This window comes from Ambystoma mexicanum, chromosome 1p, assembly GCF_040938575.1.
Source record: "Ambystoma mexicanum isolate Mex_15411 chromosome 1p, UKY_AmexF1_1, whole genome shotgun sequence".
Lineage (NCBI taxonomy): Eukaryota > Metazoa > Chordata > Amphibia > Caudata > Ambystomatidae > Ambystoma > Ambystoma mexicanum.
This window is the reverse complement of record NC_090921.1, coordinates 473,789,803-473,812,232: the sequence shown is the minus strand read 5'-3', so window position 1 is coordinate 473,812,232 and position 22,430 is coordinate 473,789,803.

Sequence of the window (22,430 nt, the reverse complement as noted above, 5' to 3'; positions counted from 1 at the left end):
CCGCCAGATTGGCCGACACATGCAGGAAACCCCCGAACATGGAAGATCCCAATTGGGCCACGTCGGCACGGTGCTCTTCGTGATGATGTGCGTGCTCCTCCCGGGAAGCACGCACGTCATCACGAATTGCACCCGCGCGCTTTGCAACCCCAATCAGGACCTTCTCCATACGGACACGGGTCCCCTCGTCCGCAGGTGGAGGGGAGTCAGGTGACATGGACATCCCCTCTACCTGCGGACGGGCCTGGGACGGGGCAACCCTGCTGGTGCATGGTGGTGCACTCACAGGGTCAGGGACAGCGACATGCACAGGCCCCTCCACGGTGACCTGTGCTGCCTCCTGCCACTGGCCCTGGACTGCACCACTTGCACCAGCAGGGATGCCCCCACCAGGCCCCATGTGTGCCCCTGTGGTGGCCTCCTCCTCCTCTGTGGAAACCACCAACCTGGATGGCTCCTCACCGTCTTCCTCCATAGCAGGCCCCTGTGGGGGCTCACCCACCCCTTCCGCTGCAGCCGTGGGGGCATCCCCGCCGCCTTGCTCCACAGCCCCGTCTCCGCCCTCTTCTTCACTAGCCGCTGCGTAGAGGGAGACAAAGAACACAAGCATCAGGGTACTGTACAATGGTCCCCTAGACATGAAGCAATAGCAGATGAGTACCACTGTCAAGGTACACTTCCATCATGTCCCTCCACAACACATGGGTCAGTCCAGGCAAAACACACACAGTAACAGGCATGGTGCATGCCATGGACATTTCCATACATGTCCAATGGACTCTTGAAACATACAATGATATGGAACTCACATGCATCATGGGTCATGCCTATCAAATGCACACACTTCACCCCAGTCACATCCATCTGGCCCCATACACCCCAAACACAGCGGATACAAGGGTAACTAGGCTGCATCAGTGAATATGTGCATTGTCACACACATGTGTCATGCATCCATGGCATGCACAAGTCACAGACACGCAGGTCAGGCACACAGACATGGCTACCATATATGTACCTGCCATCAGCACCCATCCCTCACCCCACCCATGTCCAGGAACAGAGACTGGCATGCTCTCATGTCTAAAATCTGCATAGGGGTCCCCATGTGGCATTTAAACACATGCAACAACCATGTGGTTCACACATCACTGGTCGCACATGCATTACCATGATGTCCCTGCACACATACATGCATACATGGCCTATGTCACACATACAGGCAAGTATCAGAGAACCAGCACACCGCAACATGCCCTGTCTCACACAGCAATGCTTGGACACTTACCGCTCAACTCCAGACGGGTCTCCCTCTCAAGGATCTGGGCATGGAGCGCTGGGCGTACGCGTTCCAGGACCCTCATCTGGATGGAACTCATGAGGCCCCGGCCCCCCTCCACGAGGCGCTGGGCCTTCACGAGGGTCCTGGACCTCAAGTCCTCCCAGCGCTTCTTGATCTTCTGGACGTCGCGGGTTGCCACCCCCTCCGCGAGATGGCAACCACACAGTCGGCCCAGATCCTCTCCCGTCCTTCCTTTCTGGCGCGGGACGCTCCAAAGAGGGCATCATACTGCCCCAGGACATGCTCCACCAGGACACCAACTTCGGTGGCAGTGAAGCTGGTGCCCCTCTGCCCCTCTGGCCTGGGGTTGCCACTGGTGCCAGATGTGGAAGTGCCCGACATGGCAACCTCAGAGGCAGGTGTGGGTGGGCAACTGGGTCCTGGGGCTGGGCTGTGGAGCGATGTAATCCCAGTCGGGAGTCTTCAGTTCCAGCAGGGGTGGACTCAGCAACTGGACCCCTGCAGATGGCTGATGTGCAGGCACCAAATGGCAGGGCACGGTGGCAGCAGGCAGGCAGGCAGCAGCAGATGGCACGTGGGAGGCTGCTCGGGGCACTGGGGGGGCAGTCATTCGGCCTTCTGGGCAGGAGCGTGGTCTTCCCTGTGTTTTCGCGTGGCCAGCTTGATACGGAGTGATTTGGCACGTGAAAATCCTGCACGTCAGCGTGAAATTCGAGGAAAGGCCCTTAGCGCGTAAGCGCGTCAGCACGCATACGCGATTCTATTGGACCAAAGGCCCTCAGCGCGTAAGCGCATCTGTGACGTGACCCGCACGGGTGTTTCCCACACAGCACGTGATGACAGAGCACACGTGGAAAGACTGCACATCAGAGTGTCATCGCGTGTAATTGGACAAAAGTGCACGTACATGCGATTGGCCTATGTACGTGTATATCAGGGGTGCGCGGGCACTTACACACGCAAGTACGTCAGCGCACCTGTATCCCGGGGTGCGCGGGAATTTCCACACGCTATTGGACTGGGAACTGGATTTCAGGGGTGCGCGGGTCACACGCTCGCCTACAACACGCGCAAGGCATAAATTTGCGCGCTAACAAAATAACAAGCTCAGACCCAGGATGAACATAACGTTCCTAGCAGCAGTGGGCGTGGGCTACCAAAGGAGGAGGAGGAGGATAGTCAGGGCCAGAATATTCACACCCAGAACCAGCCTTTTCGGGATGCCTGATGACCAGGTGTATGGGAGGTACAGGTTTCCACCACACATAATACTGGACCTGGTGAGTGAGTGGGAGGATGACCTCACATCACCCACCCTGTGCTCCCAAGCACTCAGCCCCCTGGAGAAGGTCCTCAATGTACTGCACTTCTTAGCCACTGGATCATTTCAGCGGACAAGTGCCATAGTGGGTGGGGTATCACAGGCCACCCAGTCACGCTGCCTACACCAGGTCTTGAACATCATCACTGCACGCCCATCAGTCCGCAGGCACATATACCTGCCCAGAACACCTGCAGAAAGGCATGCTGCCGCTCTGGATTTTTACGATGTGGCACGATTCCCCAAAGTGCTAGGTGCCATCGACTGCACCCATGTGGCTCTACGTCCCCCCAGGGCATCAGAGCACATCTATAGGAACCGCAAGCACTGGCATTCCATCAACGTGCAGGTAGTATGTAATGCCAAGGGAATCATCACCTCAGTATATGCCAACTATCCCGGGTCCACCCACGACAGCTTCATTTACCGAATGTCCACCCTAAGCCGGGACCTAGAAGCTGGGCGGCATGGCGATACATGGCTGCTTGGTGAGTATGAATGCCACTGCACATGCATGCATGTCAGATACTGAGCAAGGTCACAACCCCACCAATGATACCAATCACCACCTCCACAGGGGACAGTGCCTACCCTCTCAGCCCCCACATGATGACGCCAATTCGGAACCCCACCACGCCACCCCAGGTAAGATATAACACAGCCCACATTACAACCCGGGGCATAGTGGAGCGCACATTCAGAGTGCTAAAGTCACGCTTTTGCTCCCTTGACCGTTCTGGCGGGCAGCTGTTGTACGCTCCCCCAGTAGTGTGCAGGATCATAGTGGCAGCATGTGTCCTGCACAATGTTGCAACACGCCGGGGCCTGGCCGTGGACATGGTGGGGGCCCCACATCCCCAACCACATGCACAGCCGCTGCGCATGGGAGGAGAAAGGGCACGGGGGGAGGCAGCCCGTACACAGCTAGTGGCTAATTACTTCACATAGAAATCACACCCCTGTGGAGTGCACACTGCCCTGGCACATTCCATCTGACAATCAATGATGACTCAACCTGACACTGATCCTGAATGTCTGGAGAATCAACCGTGAAAACCATATCAGCCTGAGATTGTTCACCTGGAAGTGTTACAATGTGTGCATCCCTACCGACACAGACACCACCAATGCAGTTTTGTGAAGAAACTCATTCAAGCAGCTAAAATGAATACCCACTTGCAAAATGCAACAAGAGGACAGTGCCATGTCAGCCAACCCATCCCCAGCACCGCCACACGACACACCGTGCCATGTCATGCTATTTGCAGCTAAACAAAGTAATCCCCACAACATGACACTAGTGTCACAATGTACAGTGTCCCTAACTGAAACTTGCAACACCTGAAATGCTCACAGTAATGCAGGACCAACAACAAACTTGAGCAGGTACTACCATTAACATGACATCACAAATGTAATAAATTAGTAGTCTCACCACCTGGAAATGCCTGCACTCCCACCACTACCAACTGTGCAGTGTTGGCGCCTTGTAGAGTTGCTGCCAACATGGACCCCATCTCCAAACTAGAGGGCCGTGTGTAGACATGAGGAAGGGACCTGCAAATTGGGAGGTAGACACAGATGATGAGTTACACATCAATGCAACATGCAGTGTACAACACAACAGCAATATGCACTAGGAATGTATACACAGTATTGACTTGACTACCCACACATGTAGTGGGAGTCCAATGTCACCATGTACGTCAATGTCACTTGGGCACACCCTTTGCAAGCCCATGGAAACGGGAAGCAGGAGGGGTGTGTGTGACTCAAACCCAAGCATCTGAACCAAATACATGACAAGCCTGCATGTGCCCAGCCACAATGCAGCGTATGCCCACAGGAACCACGGAAGGCAACAAATTGTCCCAAAAAAATTGGGAGAAAAATAATTAAAAATAAAAAAAAATAGAAATAAAAATAAAAATAAAAAAAAAATAAAAAATGTCCATTGATGGGCCCGGGGGGATTAGGGAGGCCACCCAGGAGGTCCGAGGACAGGGTGCACACCAAAGCCCACTTGTGTGGATCCTGGGAAAAAAAAACACCTCATGGGCTCATGGCCCACACGGCTACCCTATTGTGAGAGTATCACTGCTGTCGCTATTATCACCCTGTGCAGCTGCATCCGGAGGTGGTTGCACTATGGGAGGCAGCCCATGCAAGGCCCTAGTCTGCTCCTCCATGGCTGCAAGCATGCGGGTGTGGTAGGTCTCGTTCTGGAGGATGAGTGTGCGGAGGTCCCCATGCAACAACTCACGGGATGCCCGGTCCTCCGCCCTCGTTGCCTGCATCTCAGCTGAGAGCGTACGGGTGAGACGCTCCAGCTGCTGTTCTGTCCTTTGGTGTGTTGAAGCCTCCAGCTCAACAAGAGTCGTCCTGAGGTGAAGGAGCTCCTGCCTCAGGGCTTCCCTGTGGCCCTGGGACTCTATGGAGATGGCCTCCTGCAGAGTCGCCAGTGCCGCCCGCCTGTCCCTGTTGGACGCCAACATGTCCTCCCTGTGTGACTGGCAGATGGAGTCGGTTGCCTGCTGTAGTCGCTCCATCAGCCTTTCAGGGGGGACAATGGAAGTGGCCACCCCATCCATGGCCTGAGCCATCATCTCGGATGATGCTGCCTGTTGGGTTGCCATACCGTAAATGGATTGCTCCCATGCGGTATTGCCAGGTGGCGTATGGCCACCACGTCGGCGGGCACCACACCTGTCTGGGGCAAGGGGAACTGCGCCTTGCTGTGCCGGCACTGCCTGAGGCTGCAGGACTGCATTCCCCCTCTGATCTGCTGACCCAGGAACAGGATCAGATGTCACGGAGTGTGACCCTGCATCTGTAACCACCAAAGGCGTAGCTGCCAACACTGACATCCCCATTGAGGGTTCTGACCCTGGTGCAGGTGGGTGGGACAGAACAGAATCCCTCCCTGGAACACTCACCTGCGACGGCACATAGGTCTCATCATCCGAATCAACACCTGAGTACAGCTCGGGGGAGGTGCAGCCAGAGACACCCCTTGAGAGCACGACCTGCAGCAGTTGTGGGTTCTCACCCACCACCACACCACGTCCCTCACTGGTGGTTAGTCGGCCCTCGGACCCCTCCTGGGTCTGCACCATCTCCACAACCCCAGCAGTATCAGGTGCGTCTTCCCCTGCAAAGACATAAAAACAAAGAAATGGAAACAGGCATTAGCACCATGGCACACAATGAGGGCTGCGAAGCAAGAGAACCAGTACTTGATTGACACATGACTAAAACCCTCCCATGCATGCACCCTCACTGCATATGAAGGGCAGGCAAATGGCACACACTGATGACACCAAGATGGAAGATGAACACATTTTCTGCATGCTGCCTGGCAGTGGCATCACACATTGGCCTGTGATTGCCAGGTGAAACACACATGCCATCACACAGATGGCATGTACCATTGCTATTGAGTGAAGATGGAGAGGAGGGCAGCACCTATTAATTCAGTCCAGTTCCCGCATGTAATAGCTTTTCTAATTCAAACAGGTCAGATTTTTCACCTGGAGCTGCCAGTCCAAAATGGTCCAATTGCACAGGGACATGTGTGAACAAATGATATCCAGGTAACAAAGTCACTCCACTTTACCATAGCCATGTCAGACATGTGACTAGAGGACTGTGAAATGCCTAGTAAAAGATGTGGAATGCAAACAATCTGACTGAATGAACAGTGAAAAATAAGCAACAATGTTGTGGCAAGGTGACACTTCAAGGGCAACTGGCGTGCAGTTGGGCTAGATGTCTACTGTTGGCAGAAGGGATACTGCTATGGCCAAATGCAGCTGCGCAGGATGTATTGCATGAAGCACATGGCTGACCCATACGACTCAGGCGCACACACTCTCACCTGGCACACAAACAGAAGCCCTCACACACACACCATGCACATGGATGACACACACATGCATGTGCACTCACCGGACAATGCCTTGTAATCAGGCATATCTCCCACGCCTTGGATCTGTTCCTCCGTGACGTAGGTCCCAGCGACTGACTCATGTGGAGTGAGTTCCATGTCTACTGCTGGAGACCCACCTCCAGTCACTAGAGTTGCGGCATGACTTGAGGCCAGCTTACTCTTTGCCCTGCGCTTTAGGTCATTCCAGCGCTTATAGCAATCATTGGCTGTGCGCCTCACGATTCCAAGGGCACTTACGATGTCCGCAACGGTCTGCCAGTGTGCCTGGCGTTGTGCAGGTGTGGTCTTGGATCCTGCAACAATGACCATCTCGTTATCATGTGCGGACACATACTCGACAAGCGCATTCAGTTCGTCATCCGTGAAGCTGGGCTTCCTCGACGGACCGGACTGTGTAGCCGTGTCTGGGTCATCAGCCTGTGAGGGACGAGCACTCTTCCTCTTCCGCTTGGAAGGTGGTGGTGATCCTGAGTGTCCTGCGCCGCTCTGGACACTAGGGGCAGGAGCCCTGGTGGACTCTGTATCAGGAGTGTGGGATTGCACACTCAGCATGGGAGTTGGTGCAGGCATTGGCTCAAGTGTAATGGTGTCAGGGGGAATGTCAGCAGGATGGACTATGACCGACACTGTCCTCGCTGGGTGTGTGAGAGCTGGGGTGGATGGAGCCGCAGCTGCCCCTGCAGCCTCTCCGCCCTGCCTACTTGGGGCAGCAGATGACCTTGCTGCCCCAGATGCACGTGGCATGATGACATCAACGTGCACCAGCGCACGTGTCATAGGCCTGCTGACCTGGAAGTCAGCCATGGAGTCAGCCAGGTCTGGTGCCACAATGGGCTGGTCCAACAAGGGCTGAGCATGGATGGTGTCAACCACATCAGCCTCAACGGGAGGGGGGGGGGGATTATGGGTGCCCTTGACTGGTCCTCCACACATGGGGGGACAGGCTCACCCTGCAAGTAACGACCACGTCCCCTACCGGATCCACCACGGCCACCACTTGTGGCTCTTCCACCTTTGCCACCCTTACGGAATCCTCGCCTCCCAGCCATGGCACTGATGTTAATGTGCATATGGGAGTGGCTGTAAACTATTGTCCTGGGCAATTGGGGGTCAAAGGGGTTGGGTACCAGATGGTAATTGTACCCTAGTGCTCTAGCAAGGCTGAATGTAACCCCTGGGGAAAGATGACGGGTCACGCTACGCACAGGAGCCCCAAAAAAGGGAGATGACGTGCACACAACCCCTCCTAGACCACGTGTGCAGAAAGAAAAACCTGCACTACGCTGTGGCACCCAGTAACACAAGAATGAACATAGGCGTGTCACACGCAGCCTAGAATGACCTCTGAAGGGGTAGGCTACACACGGGGCAAGCACAGATGTTAGATACGTGCGTGACTCACCGTCTGCCAGGTAAAAGAGCGTGAAAAAGGAGCGCGTTTGGCTGGCAACACCCCCGCCAAAAGAAGATTTGTACGCTGTCTGAGGAGACAGGACAACAGTAGAAGGGAACACTGTTTGAGGGAACAGGCCCAGGTAAACCAGTAAAAGAGAAAAAAGAGAAAAAGCTGTCAGAGGTAACAGGGAATACGAACTTGAAACGCCGTGAAGTAAATCGCGTGTGAAACGACAAGAAGTACAGAATTCACCCACTCGCTCTCCACGAAAAGCACGTACAAGGAAATGGTGTTCTACACGTACCTTTTATACAGGTCCACACGTCCAGCGTCACTTACGCGGCGTGTACGCGCTAGGGCCATTTCCACCAATTACACGCTTTGTCACTTCTGTGTGTAGGGCCATTTCCACCAATTACACGCTTTGTCACTGCCGCGTGTACGCGCTAGGCCCATTCCCACCAATTACACGCTTTGACACTCGGACGTGTCTTTCATTTTTTTCACACGCAACATTTTCAAACGTGTGCCCAATTCAACGTGCACGTGACTTCATAGACGCGCATACGCTGGCGACGTGTTTACGCGCTAAGGGCCTTTCCTCGAATTACACGCAGACGTGTTGTATTTTTCACGTGCCAAATCCCTCCGTATCATGCTGGCCACGGCTAAGCACACGGAAGACCGCGCTCCTGCCCAGAAGGCCGAACTACTGCCCCCCAGAGCCCCGAGCACGCTCTCACCTGCCATCTGCTGCTGCCTGACTGCCTGCTGCCCACGTGCACTGCCATTTGCTGCCTGCACATCAGCCAGGGGTGCTGTTGCTGTGACCAAACCTGCTGGAACCGAAGACTCCCGACTGGGATTCCATCGCTCCACAGCCCAGCCCCAGGACCCAGTTGCCCACCCACTCCTGCCTCTGGGGTTGTCATGTCGGGGCAAACACCATCTGGGACCACTGACAACCCCGGCCAGAGAGGCAGAGGGGCACCAGCTTCAGTGCCACCGAAGTTGGTGTCCTGGTGGAGCAAGTCCTGGGGCAGTATGATGCCCTCTTCGGAAGCTCCCGCGCCGACAAGGAAGGACGGACTCGGATCTGGACTGACATCGTGACTGCCATCAATGCGGAGGGGGTGGCAGTCCGCGACTTACAACATGTCAGGAAGCGCTGGGAGGACTTCAGGTCCAGGACCCTGAACAAGGCCCGGCGCCTCTTGAAGGCAGCGGATGCCAAGGGGCGCCGGGGCCACTTGTCGGAAGAACAGATGAGGGTCCTGGAACGCATATCCCCAGTGCTCCACGTCCAGGTTCTAGAGAAGCAGACCCGTCTGGAGTCGAGCGGTGAGTGTACATGCATCCTGATTGTGAGCAGTGCGTGTGGTGATTATTCGGTAGTGTGCAGGTTGCACATCTGTTTGTATGGGGTCGAGTATGGGTGGGGGTGTACAGGGCCGTGGGGCTGACACATGCGAGGGCTGTAATGTGTGAGACATGGATGGTGCTTGTGTGTGTAGGCTTGCATGCCAAATGCAGTTGTGTGGGCACACATGTTTGGATGAATGTGTATGTAAGTAGACATATCCGTGATGTCACGCATGTATGTTGTTTTCAGCTGCATGTATGAGCACTGTGTACATGTGCATGTGTGTGTATTTGACAAGGGTGCAACTGTGATGCAACATGGATGCATGTGACAGCGGTATGTGGAAGCCTGATTGGCAGATGTGACATGGATGCCCGTCTGAACAGTGCGACACTTGGCAGAGGTGTACACATGCATGCAAGTGTGGTGGTGTGTGTACATGTGTGGTGCACTTCCTGTGTTGCATGTGATGTCTGGCTCACCTTTGGCTGCTCATGCTGTTGTATGTGTAGGGATGGTGGTGGCAGTTGCGATATGGCTGTGGTATGGCTCATGTGTGCGAGTTGTAATGACATGTGTGTTGGGGAATGTGATGACATGTCTGAGGTTTGCCAATGCCACTCATGTGCAACTGTCATGTGTGTATGTGTCCATTGTACAGTGCCCTGATGCCTGTGTTTTGTTTCTCCCTGTCTGCAGCGTCAACTGATGAAGAGGGCGGAGAAGGTGCTGTGGAGCACAGCGGCGGGGATCCCACCGCCAGCCGGAGACGCACGGCCCGGCTCCCCTCCCGTGTTGTCATCTCGTCGGGGAGTGAGGAGTCCGGTGCCGCGTCCCAGGCCGCAGTTGCCGGGGGGAGGTCCAAGAGGCGGAGGTTGGAGTTGGACTCCTTGGCAGCAGAAGGGGCAGCTGGGACCCCACAGGGCCCAACAGGGGAAGATGGCACGGAGTCATCCAGGTTGGTGGTGGGTTTGGTGGAGGAGGAGGCCGTGCAAGCACCAGAGACGGGGTCTGGAGGTGGGGATCCCACTGGTGCTAGTGGTGCAGTGCAGGACCAGGGACAGGAGGCAGCACAGGCCGCCGCGGAGGTGCCTGTGTGCAATCCTGTCCCCGATCCTGTCCCTGCATCATCTTGCACCAGCAGGGATGCCTACGTCCAGACCCGTTTTCAGGCAGGGGATGAGCTGACGTCAACTGGCCTTCCTCTGCCTGCGGACGTGGCTATCCAGGTCCGGGTTGAGCCTGTCCTGGCTGGTGTGGCGTTGCGTCAACGGGCCATGCGAGGTGACCTGCAGTCTTTTCATGGAGAGACTGCACGTCATCTCGAATGGCTCGTTGATCACGTCAGCCTGCTGGGACAGGTCACCCAGGCCGGATTCCTCCGTCTGATGGGGCTTGCTCCGACCCCCTCCTCAACTGGACCCCCTACGCGCCAGTCGTCCTCTGTGCCATCTTCCCACCCATCAGTCACCTGGGTGCCCTGTGGAGCTGCCTCTGACGGTGCGGCCAGGCTGGTGGAGGAGGCATCTCTGCCACAGTCGGGAGTCGGACGTCCAGCAGGGGTGGCCACATCAACAACTGCACCCCAGCTGGCGGAGGATGTCCAGGCAGCAGGAGGCAGTGCACGGGCAGAGGCACAGCAGCAGCAGCAACGTGGTGGGAGCCATGAAGGCTCGGGGCCTTCAACATCGGAGGGGCAGGCATCGGCCGGAGGGCAGGTTGACCCAGGACGGGGTGTGTCTTCTGTGTGGCAGCGGTTGGGCCAGCAGATAGGTGCGGAGCGGCGGCGGATGGAAGAGGCGCGGCTCACAATGGTCAGGGCGGAGAACTCCATGCGGAGGGCCCTGAGGCGGGCTGAGTGCCTCGAGGCAATCCGCAGGGGGTTGGAGGAGGACACGGCGTCGTCCCTGCGGACCCTCGGGGCCATGGAACAGGACCGCCTCCGGGACAGGAGTTCGATGATGCCCTGGCCCGGAACACCACGGAGTGAGCCGCTGGACTTGCCCGCCGCCTTTGTATATAGTTCTTTAGTTTTAGGTTTCCTTTGTTTGTTCTTATGATTTGGAGTCGACGGACACTGCTCCACGTTTTGTATATAGTTGCATTTTAGTTAGGGTTTTTTGTAGGTTTCCTTTGTTCAGTTGGGCTCATGGACCCTTGGATGTTTTGTACATAGTTCGTCATTGGATTGATTTTATTTTTCATTTGACTTTGGACAACATTTTTTTGGATTAGGATTTGGTGTTTTTATTTTTTTAAACGGACATGCAGCTTATCTTTTTTTCATTGCCATTGTAGTTTGTTTCATTTCTTTTGCATTTATTTTTTTTTAATACAATTTTGTTTTCATACTTCACTGTGTGGTATCATCTCATTGGTTTCATGGATGTCATGTTGGGTGTTTTCCCATTCAATTGCAACCATTGTGTGTGACGGACATGGGTTCATTAGCTTTATGAACATTGGGGGTGTAACATGTAATTTCCATTTCCATGTGGGTGAATGGGTTACTTGGTAGGGCTTTTTGGCTGTGGAGGCTGACCATAACGCACATGATTGGGGATTGTGAGGACCTGGTGGAGGCTGCCCATGGTGGCTGGGGGGTGGGGGTGGTGGGAGACATGGGTGGGGGCCTGGTGGAGGGTGCCCCTGCACTGCTGGGGGGTGGGGGTGGTGGGAGACATGAGTGGGGGCCTGGTGGAGGGTGCCCCTGCACTGCTGGGGGGTGGGGGTGGTGGGAGACATGAGTGGGGGCCTGGTGGAGGCTGCCCCTGGATGCTGGGGGGTGGGGGTGAAGGGGGACATGAGTGGGGGCCTGGTGGGGGCTGTCCATGGTGGCTGGGAGGTGGGGGTGGGTGGGAGACATGGGTGGGGGCCTGGTGGGGGCTGCCCATGGTGGCTGGGGGGTGGGGTGATAGGGGACATGAGTGGGGGCCTGGTGGAGGGTGCCCCTGCACTGCTGGGGGGTGGGGGTGGTGGGAGACATGAGTGGGGGCCTGGTGGAGGGTGCCCCTGATGGCTGGGGGGTGGGGGTGGTGGTTGACATGAGTGGGGGCCTGGTGGAGGCTGCCCCTGCACTGCTGGGGGGTGGAGGTGATAGGAGACATGGGTGGGGGCCTGGTGGAGGGTGCCCCTGGTGGCTGGGGGGTGGGGGTGGTGGGAGACATGAGTGGGGGCCTGGTGGAGGGTGCCCCTGCACTGCTGGGGGGTGGGGGTGGTGGGAGACATGAGTGGGGGCCTGGTGAAGGGTGCCCCTGCACTGCTGGGGGGTGGGGGTGATAGGGGACATGGGTGGGGGCCTGGTGGGGGCTGCCCATGGTGGCTGGGGGGTGGGGGTGATGGGGGACATGGGTGGGGGCCTGGTGGAGGGTGCCCCTGGTGGCTGGGGGGTGGGGGTGGTGGGAGACATTAGTGGGGGCCTAGTGGAGGGTGCCCCTGCACTGCTGGGGGGTGGGGGTGATAGGGGACATGGGTGGGGGCCTGGTGGGGGCTGCCCATGGTGGCTGGGGGGTGGGGGTTATAGGGGACATGGGTGGGGGCCTGGTGGAGGGTGCCCCTGGTGGCTGGGGGGTGGGGGTGGTGGGAGACATGAGTGGGGGCCTGGTGGAGGGTGCCCCTGCACTGCTGGGGGGTGGGGGTGGTGGGAGACATGAGTGGGGGTCTGGTGGAGGGTGCCCCTGCACTGCTGGGGGATGGGGGTGGTGGGAGACATGGGTGGGGGCCTGGTGGAGGGTGCCCCTGCACTGCTGGGTGGTGGGGGTGGTGGGAGAGATGAGTGGGGGCCTGGTGGAGGGTGCCACTGCACTGCTGGGGGTGGGGGTGGTGGGAGACATGAGTGGGGGCCTGGTGGAGGCTGCCCATGGATGCTGGGGGGTGGGGGTGCAGGGGGACATGAGTGGGGGCCTGGTGGGGGCTGCCCACGGTGGCTGGGGGGTGGGGGTGGTGGGAGACATGAGTGGGGGCCTGGTGGGGGCTGCCCATGGTGGCTGGGGGGTGGGGGTGATAGGGGACATGAGTGGGGGCCTGGTGGAGGGTGCCCCTGCACTGCTGGGGGGTGGGGGTGGTGGGAGACATGAGTGGGGGCCTGGTGGAGGGTGCCCCTGATGGCTGGGGGGTGGGGTGGTGGTTGACATGAGTGGGTGCCTGGTGGAGGCTGCCCCTGCACTGCTGGGGGGTGGTGGTGATAGGGGACATGGGTGGGGGCCTGGTGGAGGGTGCCCCTGGTGGCTGGGGGGTGGGGGTGGTGGGAGACATGAGTGGGGGCCTGGTGGAGGGTGCCCCTGCACTGCTGGGGGGTGGGGGTGGTGGGAGACATGAGTGGGGGCCTGGTGGAGGGTGCCCCTGCACTGCTGGGGGGTGGGGTGATAGGGGACATGGGTGGGGGCCTGGTGGAGGGTGCCCCTGCACTGCTGGGAGGTGGGGGTGGTGGGAGACATGCATTGTTGATCAGTAGTGCAAGGTGACATGTGGGTTGGCTGGGGGGCATGCCCATGGTGGATGGGCTGCTTGCGGGACATGAGCAGGGGTGCAGGGTAGTCCCCTGTGGTGTGGGCTGCCTGCAGGGGCCGTGGAGGTTGTGGAGCGTACACCTGGGAGGATCCACGCGGCCAATTCACGTGTAGTACTCCCGAGAACCCCTGAAATACACATACCCTGCTGAAATCGCGTGTGGAACTTCCCGCGCACCCCTGAAATACACGTACCCTGCTGAAATCGCGTGTGGAACTTCCCGCGCACACCTGGAATACATGTACCCTGCTGAAATCGCGTGTGGAACTTCCCGCGCACCCATGGAATACACGTACCCTGCTCGCACTGGGCCAATCGCGTGTGGAACTTCCCGCGCACCCCTGAAATACACATACCCTGCTTGCACGGGGCCAATCGCGTGTGGAACTTCCCGCGCACCCCTGAAATACACGTACCCTGCTCGCACTGGGACAATCGCGTGTGGAACTTCCCGTGCACCCCTGAAATACACGTACCCTGATGACATCGCGTGTGGAACTTCCCGCGCACCCATGGAATACACGTACCCTGCTCGCACTGGCCCAATCGCGTTTGGAACTTCCCGCGCACCCCTGAAATACACGTACCCTGCTGAAATCGTGTGTGGAACTTCCCGCGCACCCCTGAAATACACGTACCCTGATGAAATCGCGTGTGGAACTTCCCGCGCACCCCTGAAATACACGTACCCTGCATGCACGGGGCCAATCGCATGTGGAACTTCCCGCGCACCCCTGAAATACACGTTCCCCGCTTGGCGTTTGCTGTTTGCCAGCCCGGTGAGCTGGTCCAGGGTTAGCGCAGCCCTTTGCGATGATTTAGCGATTTTGATGGCTTTTCCTTGCGCGAGGGCGTTCTTGGGGGCGTTACTGGCGCTGCTGCAGGGTCGCTGCGATTCTCTGCGCCATGGCTGGTTTGGGAGCCTAAAATCCATGAATACGCTGTGTGCGGAAATCAGCCGCTTGCGACACTTTTCTGCGAAATTCTATGAATTACCCTGTAAATATGGTTTAAATGGCTGAAATTGTTAAAATTCTTATGGGAGCCACTTTAGATTGTTGCACATAAACACTAGCAATGAGTTGATACTAAGGAACAATGTGAAATCTTAAAATTGAGGTCGGAAGCAATCAAAAGCTTTTTTACACGTGTCAGAATTTCCCTAAATGAAAATTCGCTGCAAACTTTTCAGTGCACGATAATCACGATTACGGGAGAACTATATGGATTTGGAATGCGGTTTTGGATGCGAATTAAAGCTGTGAATGTTAGCTACGAGAAGTTGAAATGTTGTTTCTAGCTTAAAAACTGAAGAAGTTATGGACGTTTTAGTGGAGGTCGTTTTTTTGAGATAGGCGCAAGAATGGGAAGCAGGAATGCACTTTACAATGAGAAAAAAAAAAAGATTTCTTACATTAGAGGATGACTGTGAATAAACGAATACCACACAAGAACACAGCCACTTGATCAAGGCGACTGCTTGCAGTGGAGCTCGCCTACTTCAGATGAGAAAGATCAGCGCAGAGATAGTTTTAACAATACTAACACAGGAGGAAAGATAGAAGGGAATAGGATAGAGAGTTCAGGCAATTCAAAAAGATTTCTAACAATGCAGGTTCTGAAGACAAGATAGGATGGCTTTAAGATAGGGATTGGACTAAGCCAGGTACATATGCTAGTGACACAGTTCTATTCTATAGATAGTCACTAGATATGTTTTGAACAGAACTGTCAGGATTCTGGTCAAGGATTCTGGTCAGGACAGACAGCTAGACACACCATATTGGACTGGGTCTGTTCACAGCACGGCACAGGACTGGATCGGATCGGCAATGGCTCTGGTCACAGCTCGGCACAAGACTGGATTGGATCTCTTGGTTCACTGGTTCTGATGATAATGATTTTAGCGGGCAAGCACTACAGCACAGCCCGGCTGTCTATTTCCCCTTAGGTTTCTGGGGTTCTGGTTCTGGAATTTGAAGGCCTATCTGAGAATGATTCAGCTATGTAATGGGCCTTTCTGCTTTTACAAGGTTCCGGAGTCTGGAGCAAGTAAGATGGATGGTTCTGCTGCAAGGTGCTTCTCCAGCATTGGGATAGTGGGAGAATCTGTGTGTCTTTCTGAGTGCTCATCTGTCTCTATTTATGCTTATGATAAAGGAGTGTGTTTGCTGGTTTTTCCTAAGCGCACCCCTAGGACAGGGATTGGTCAAGGTCTCCTCTCTGCCTCGATAGGAGGAGAAAAACAGTATGTCATCGTTGTGATGTTGGTTTACGAGGCCTAGAGTCCACCCCTAACCTCTTGAACACAAAATCTACTTTTGGTACAATACATATTTCCATGTGTGCAATCTCTATAACAATCATATATACAGTTTACATATGTTGTGTAGCAGATACTCCTCCAAACCCAGTCGCTGTAAGATCTTGTGTCTGCTTTTTACAGAATGTTGCCCTTTTTATCCAGAACACAATGTCCAATTTAGGAGCAAACGTCTACAAATGTGTGCATTGAATATGGGCATAAGTGTATGAAGTTTCATGCTTCTACCAAAAATAAATTTTGTGTCATATCACATTTTCCACCGTTTCTTCCTAGAACATGTCACAGAGTTCCGGAGCCTTTTAAAATGTGCAGCCAATATTTACATTAACAATGCTGTTATTTTTGAGTTTTTGACAATTTTACATAGTAAGTTATCAGTCTTTTTAAAATGTATCTTTGGTCCTTGTCAAGCAACAAATGGTTGTTTGTCTCCGCCTCCTTTTATCTCCCTGCAGTTCAGAAGCAGTCCCCTCCCAGTTCCTCCTGGACCCAGGCCAATTTACGACCCTTCACACGTGGCAGTTCCTGTAGCTGGAGGATATCCATTGTCTCCTTCCCCCTGCAGACCAAATTTGCATCCCACCCTATAATCATCACTTAGGTGTGACTTCCTGGTGGAGAGAAACGGAAGGGAGAGGCCCTGCCTCTGTTGGGGAAGCTGTTATACTGGTTTGGTTGCTTTTAGTCAGGCTTAAATTCAAATGTTATTCTGTTGCATTTTTCCTTTGCTTCAAACAAACTTGTAATTTCAAAACAAGCATCTAGAACAATTATTCGAGATTCTAAACAATGGATTAAACAGTTACAACATAGGTTACTCTCAGTAACAGGTCACTTAGTTTTCAACCATTTTATTTCAGTTTGTACAAGTTTATGGTTTATCATCCAGGCTTCTGACAGCTGTCATTCAGGCGGCCGAGGGTACTGCTTGCAGCTTTTGACAGATTCCACAGGCAGGCAACTTTTGCTGTCGATGTTTCTTTGACAAATTCAGCTTTTCAGGATATTGTAAGTTCACAATGATTTCTTGAACTAAGTGAATCGTAGCACCCAGCAAGAATATTGGATGTTTGAGGGTGGTTTGTACCAGAATTCTGTAGTTTCAGCAACAAAGACAAAGGATATAAAAGCAATATTTTGGATTTTTTTTAGCAAAGCACTGCTTTTCCCTCTGTGCTCCATTTTCCCTTGTTGGGCAGCCCAGTGAGATGTTTCAGGAGTGAGATCTCTGTTCTATCACTGACAACATGCATGACAGATTGGGCAGCCATCTTTTTGTGTTGCAAAGTGCGATTTTCAAAGGTTTTGGCACGCACAAGGGTTTTGCGCCCATTTTGATATTTCTGGCACCATCAGAACACAGGGATGCCGCATGGCAGAGCAAAAGTGGGTCAAAACATCCCACAGAGCATATAATTAATGGTTGCTTGAATGAATATCGTCTCTCATATACTCAACGCAGTAAAGGAATATTGCATAGATTCATACATGGGTTTCCAATTGTAGCTCTTCGTCTGCTATTCCAATATGACAGTGGTGAGGGGGCAGAGACAAGGTTAAAAGTGTCCACCAGATCCTCTACTTTTCTTTGAGAGGTATAAATCTGTCAACATGGAGTTGAAGCAAATTGATGCACCTCTCTGGTGTGAGCCATCCTTACAGTACTTAAGAGAGACGTTTGGACATATTACTAATTTGTTTCACCTGAAATGGCTATTTCATCCCCCCATATCCTTACTATTTGGCCCTGGAATCCAGCCGCTCCAAGCATTGGGATGCCCTTAGTATAAACAAGCTCAGAAGGCTTCCTTTTCAGCAGGCGCCAACTACTATGTGTTGGTGTTTAAGGTGTGAAGTCAAGCCACTGCCTTGATGGACACATAGCAAAGTGATGAGAACTTATTTCTACTGAATTGAATACATTTGTCACCAGGTGCCCTCTTGTTCTGTAAGGTGTATGAGGAGATGTTTACTGGCCACTGGGTGTGCTATTTGGATCTTTACTACTGACTGAAGACTCTATGTAATATTTTATTACCTATGTGTTTTGTCACCATTCCCATGGTGTGTTCAAAGCAGGCCAGAGTTAGCAGACACCAGGTATATGTTTGAGGTGCTAGAAGCTCGGCCAAAGGCCCTGCCCCAAGCACTGTGGCAACTGAGCCTGGTCGGAGGCCATGTCAAGTTGATGCTAAGAAGTGTTTTTGAGGTAGCTGAGGCTTGGCTGAATGCCATGGCCCAGGTATAGTGTCCACATGGCACGGGAAACAGGTCATTCCCAGAAGGCACTTGAAATCTGTATTAGTTGTGATGCTGGAAATACATTGGAGGGACAGGGCATCCATGTCCTTGTCCTGTACTCCTTTTATCATGTGTGTGTTCTGTGTTATTTTCTGCACAGGAGTCCATGTGGGACTCGTGGCAGTGCAGCTCTTCCTCTTTTTGTTTTGGTGAACAGACCCTTGGGATACCCTTATGGCACCCTTGGGTGGGGGTACAACCCTTTACCCCAGTGGATATTTTTGAGCACCTGTGTGTGGCCCACAGAACAGGGTATGGGCTGGTGGCAGCTCCATGCTCAATTTGACAGGTGCTTTGAATGTCCTCAATTTTGGGATACCCAGGCCCTGCTATTGGAATCAGTTGATTCGAGATAGGAGACAAGAATGCCCCTGTGGCCTATTGCTTTCTATTGCTCATTACCTTGTTTTCCCAAAGTCCTGGGAAGCCCTGACTCTGTCCCCTCCCCTGACTGGCTGTTGGGTGGCAGTTCCATGTATGGTATTGTGGGGAGGTCCAGGCCAGGCTGGCTGGAGCCTTCCCAGTGACTCTATATTTTGGGTACACCCTTGGGGTGGGACCTGGGTGAATGGAGTATGTGACCAGTATGCACTTCATGTTATGGGTGTCTGGTTTCTGGTATGTGACACAAAGACTGCCCAAAATTGGTATGACTGTGTGTGGAGTACTGAATGGCTGGGTACTTGTCCCAATACACATTCCTTGATTGTGAGTGTCTGGAGGGAGGAGAATGGCCGGAATACACTGTGAGCCTGATTGGCTGCATGCCTGCATGAATGCTCTTCTGGATGATTGGTTGCCTGAGTGTGACCAAGCAGAGTGAATGAGAGATGAACCAGTATATTTGGGACCTCTCACTGATGGAAATTGTTCAGAAGCAGAAGTCGAAACTTGATGCTTGCTCTCGAAGCCGGAAGAAGAAGGTGAACCGCTGTTCCCTTTGACGCAATCTGAAATCTGTTGTGCCTTAAATAACCTGATCCATGATAGGACCTGGCTAGGAGACCTCTCCCTGACCTATGAGGGACCATCGTGCACCAGCTAACCTTCCCCAAAGCGCCCTAGAAGTCAGCCTTCGAAAGACTGCCGACTGGAGACGGAGACCGGCGAGGAATCCGAAGAGAAGCGTCGGGACATCCGTCCACTGTTGTCAACTAGGGTTCGGAGGACCGCCGTAACTGCTGCAGGCCCATAGAAGTCGTGTTGCCCAGAAGCGGAGACAGCTTGACGTCATGCTGCAGATGACCAGAGCCGGTATGCTCCATTGCATAAGAACACTTTGAAACAAGGACTCCCTCGTTCATCACTGATGAACGCTTTTGTTCCCCCAGGGAAAAATTAACGGTGACGAACTGAGGAGAAACCACTGGTGGGTTTCCTGCCACCCAAAGACCATAAAGACGCTGACGACCCGACACACTTGCTGGGCCAAAGTTCTTCAGTGACTCTTTGTGGCAACAAACTATCATCGTTGAGGTGCACCGCACGCCTCAACTTCGCGGGACGTCCACGACCGATCATCGACGAGCACTGGCAGAACCGAAGCTGCTGCCTCAATGCCTTTGTTCACCTTTTCTTCGAGGGATTTTGACGATCCATGGCTCCTACCTTAAAGGGAGCCACTCAAGAAGGATCTGTCGACGACCTTTTATAGAAGGAAATAAGGCTCCAATAGACAATATATGGACTGGGCTTGTCAATATACTTTATTTTACAGGTTGCCCAGGTGGGAGGATCCTCATAGAGAACTGTGCCTAGTGGTAAGGGTCCAGTATTCTGCCAATTGTTTAACCAACTTGTTTTCCTCCCAAGTCTATTGTTGGTTCACTTTATTAATTGATTTGTATGCCATTTGAAACTGTCTACAGTTCATGCATGTTAATGGGATTTAAGAAGTAATTGTGGTACCACATAGGGACTGTATATATTTTTCAATTTAGAATTGCCTGAGTACAACATGTGTTATTGTGATTGTATATATAATTGAAACCTTATTTATATAAAGAACTGTGTTTTCACTAACATAGTGTGTGGACATTCCTTTGTGGGTGCTTGGGGACTACACCATACTTAGGAACCAGCCTGCATCACCTCCTGAGACCTTAAGCCTTGATTGCTCGTCCAACATTACCAAATACAGAATCTTGGCTGGGGTTCTCTGTGCTTCTACTTTGCCATATAGAGAGCAGGAGTACAGATACCCCCTTCCAGTCTTTACATTAGTTTCCTGGGTCATGGCTAACATCAATTCCACAAACACAGTATCCGCTAGGCATGGCCACAGACTTTGCCCAGTTTGCATTGTGTGTGTGGTCACTGTTCCTGCAACATGGCTACTGAGCATGCCCTTGAAACTTTGTCTACTACGCATGTGCAGAGGTCATGTGTAATGTTGACTAAAGGACATACAGTAGGTCTCTGAGGTGCTCAGGACATTGCAAAAGGAACCTCAAACAAACCCAAACAACCCACAAAGTAGGACATGCTTAAACTAGCTCTTACTCAATCTTGAACCTTTTTTATTAAAACAAATGAATGGATTTTGCCCTTATTTATCAACTTTTAGGGGGAGTTGCTAAAATCTGATGAATGGATTTTGCCCTTATTTATCAACTTTTGGAGGGAGTTCCTAAAAACTGATGAATGGAGAATGGATTTTGCCCTTATTTATCAACTTTTGGGAGGGGGGTTTCCTAAAAACTGATGAATGGATTTTCATAAGAACAAGTGAAAATCATGACTAGGACCAGATACCTGCTTCTTGCACAAGTTTGGCATAAAACTGTCCAGCATTTTTTTAGAATTATTATTATTATTATTATTGTTATTATCATTATTGGGGTATTTATTGAGCGCAGACCTAGCTTCAGGAAGCAACAGAGTGCTTTACAATCATAGGTGAAGGACACAGTGAGGGAGGCAGACAAACAAGGGAACAGGGAGCGAACAACAGAGGACGGGGAAGGCAGGCAATTTGTCAGCAAGGGATCTAGAAGCAACCAGGGGAGGAGACAGTGGGGAGTAGGTCACCGAGTCTCTGGTAGGGTGCAGAGTGCAGTGTGTGGTGACCTAGGTGTTAGGGAGGAGCCATTCCTTGAAGAGGAAGGTATTTAGTCCTTTCCTGAACTCTAGAAGCGATGATGCAAGTCTAATGCTGACGGGGAGGAGGATCCAGAGTCTTGGAGCATAGACAGAGAAGGCCTGTCTTCTGGTTCTTTCCTTCCTGCAGCGTCGGAGTTCAAGTCTGCACATTTCCTTACTTCTGGTGGATCATAGGCCCACAGAGATGCTGACTTACTGTGTGGGTTGCTTGGAGGCTTCAGGGTGAGAGCCTCGTAGATGATTTTAAGATGATACAGGCTTGAAACGTGAGCAAGTCCAGTTCGATGAGATGAGTGATGTGGTCGGATTTGTGGAGACCTTGATGAGTCATGCTCCAGCTATAATGCATGATATAATGCATAAGAACATGCAACAAAAGATGGTTTGTGAGAATATCACCCACTTGTAGTAATTGTTTGGCAGACATGCTGTTCTCATATAAGAAGTGAAGAAAATGTGAAGTACTGCAAAAAAGAAAACACGTTTTGTGTGTGTCAAATTAGCACCCATGGGGCCTCATTACAGGTTGGGCGGTCCGGAATTAACAGTGGCGGTAAACCCGCTGCCACTGTTAATTTCAGACCACCCTATCTCGAGTCCTGCAGGCGGGAGGTGGCGTTCCCACCAGGTCTGACCTGGCGGGTTTAACAACGCCCACCTGCAGGTGGACGTGCAAATACCAGCACCATCACGAGATGGTGCCGTGTTTCCACTTCCCCATTCCCATTGAGTCCTATTGGACTCAATGGGAATGGGGATTTACTGAATTCCGCCTCCAGAATTCCCGGGACACCAGGGTCGTAATGCCCTGGTAATTCCCGGAGTCACGGAGGCGGAATGGTAATACGAGTCCGGCGGTA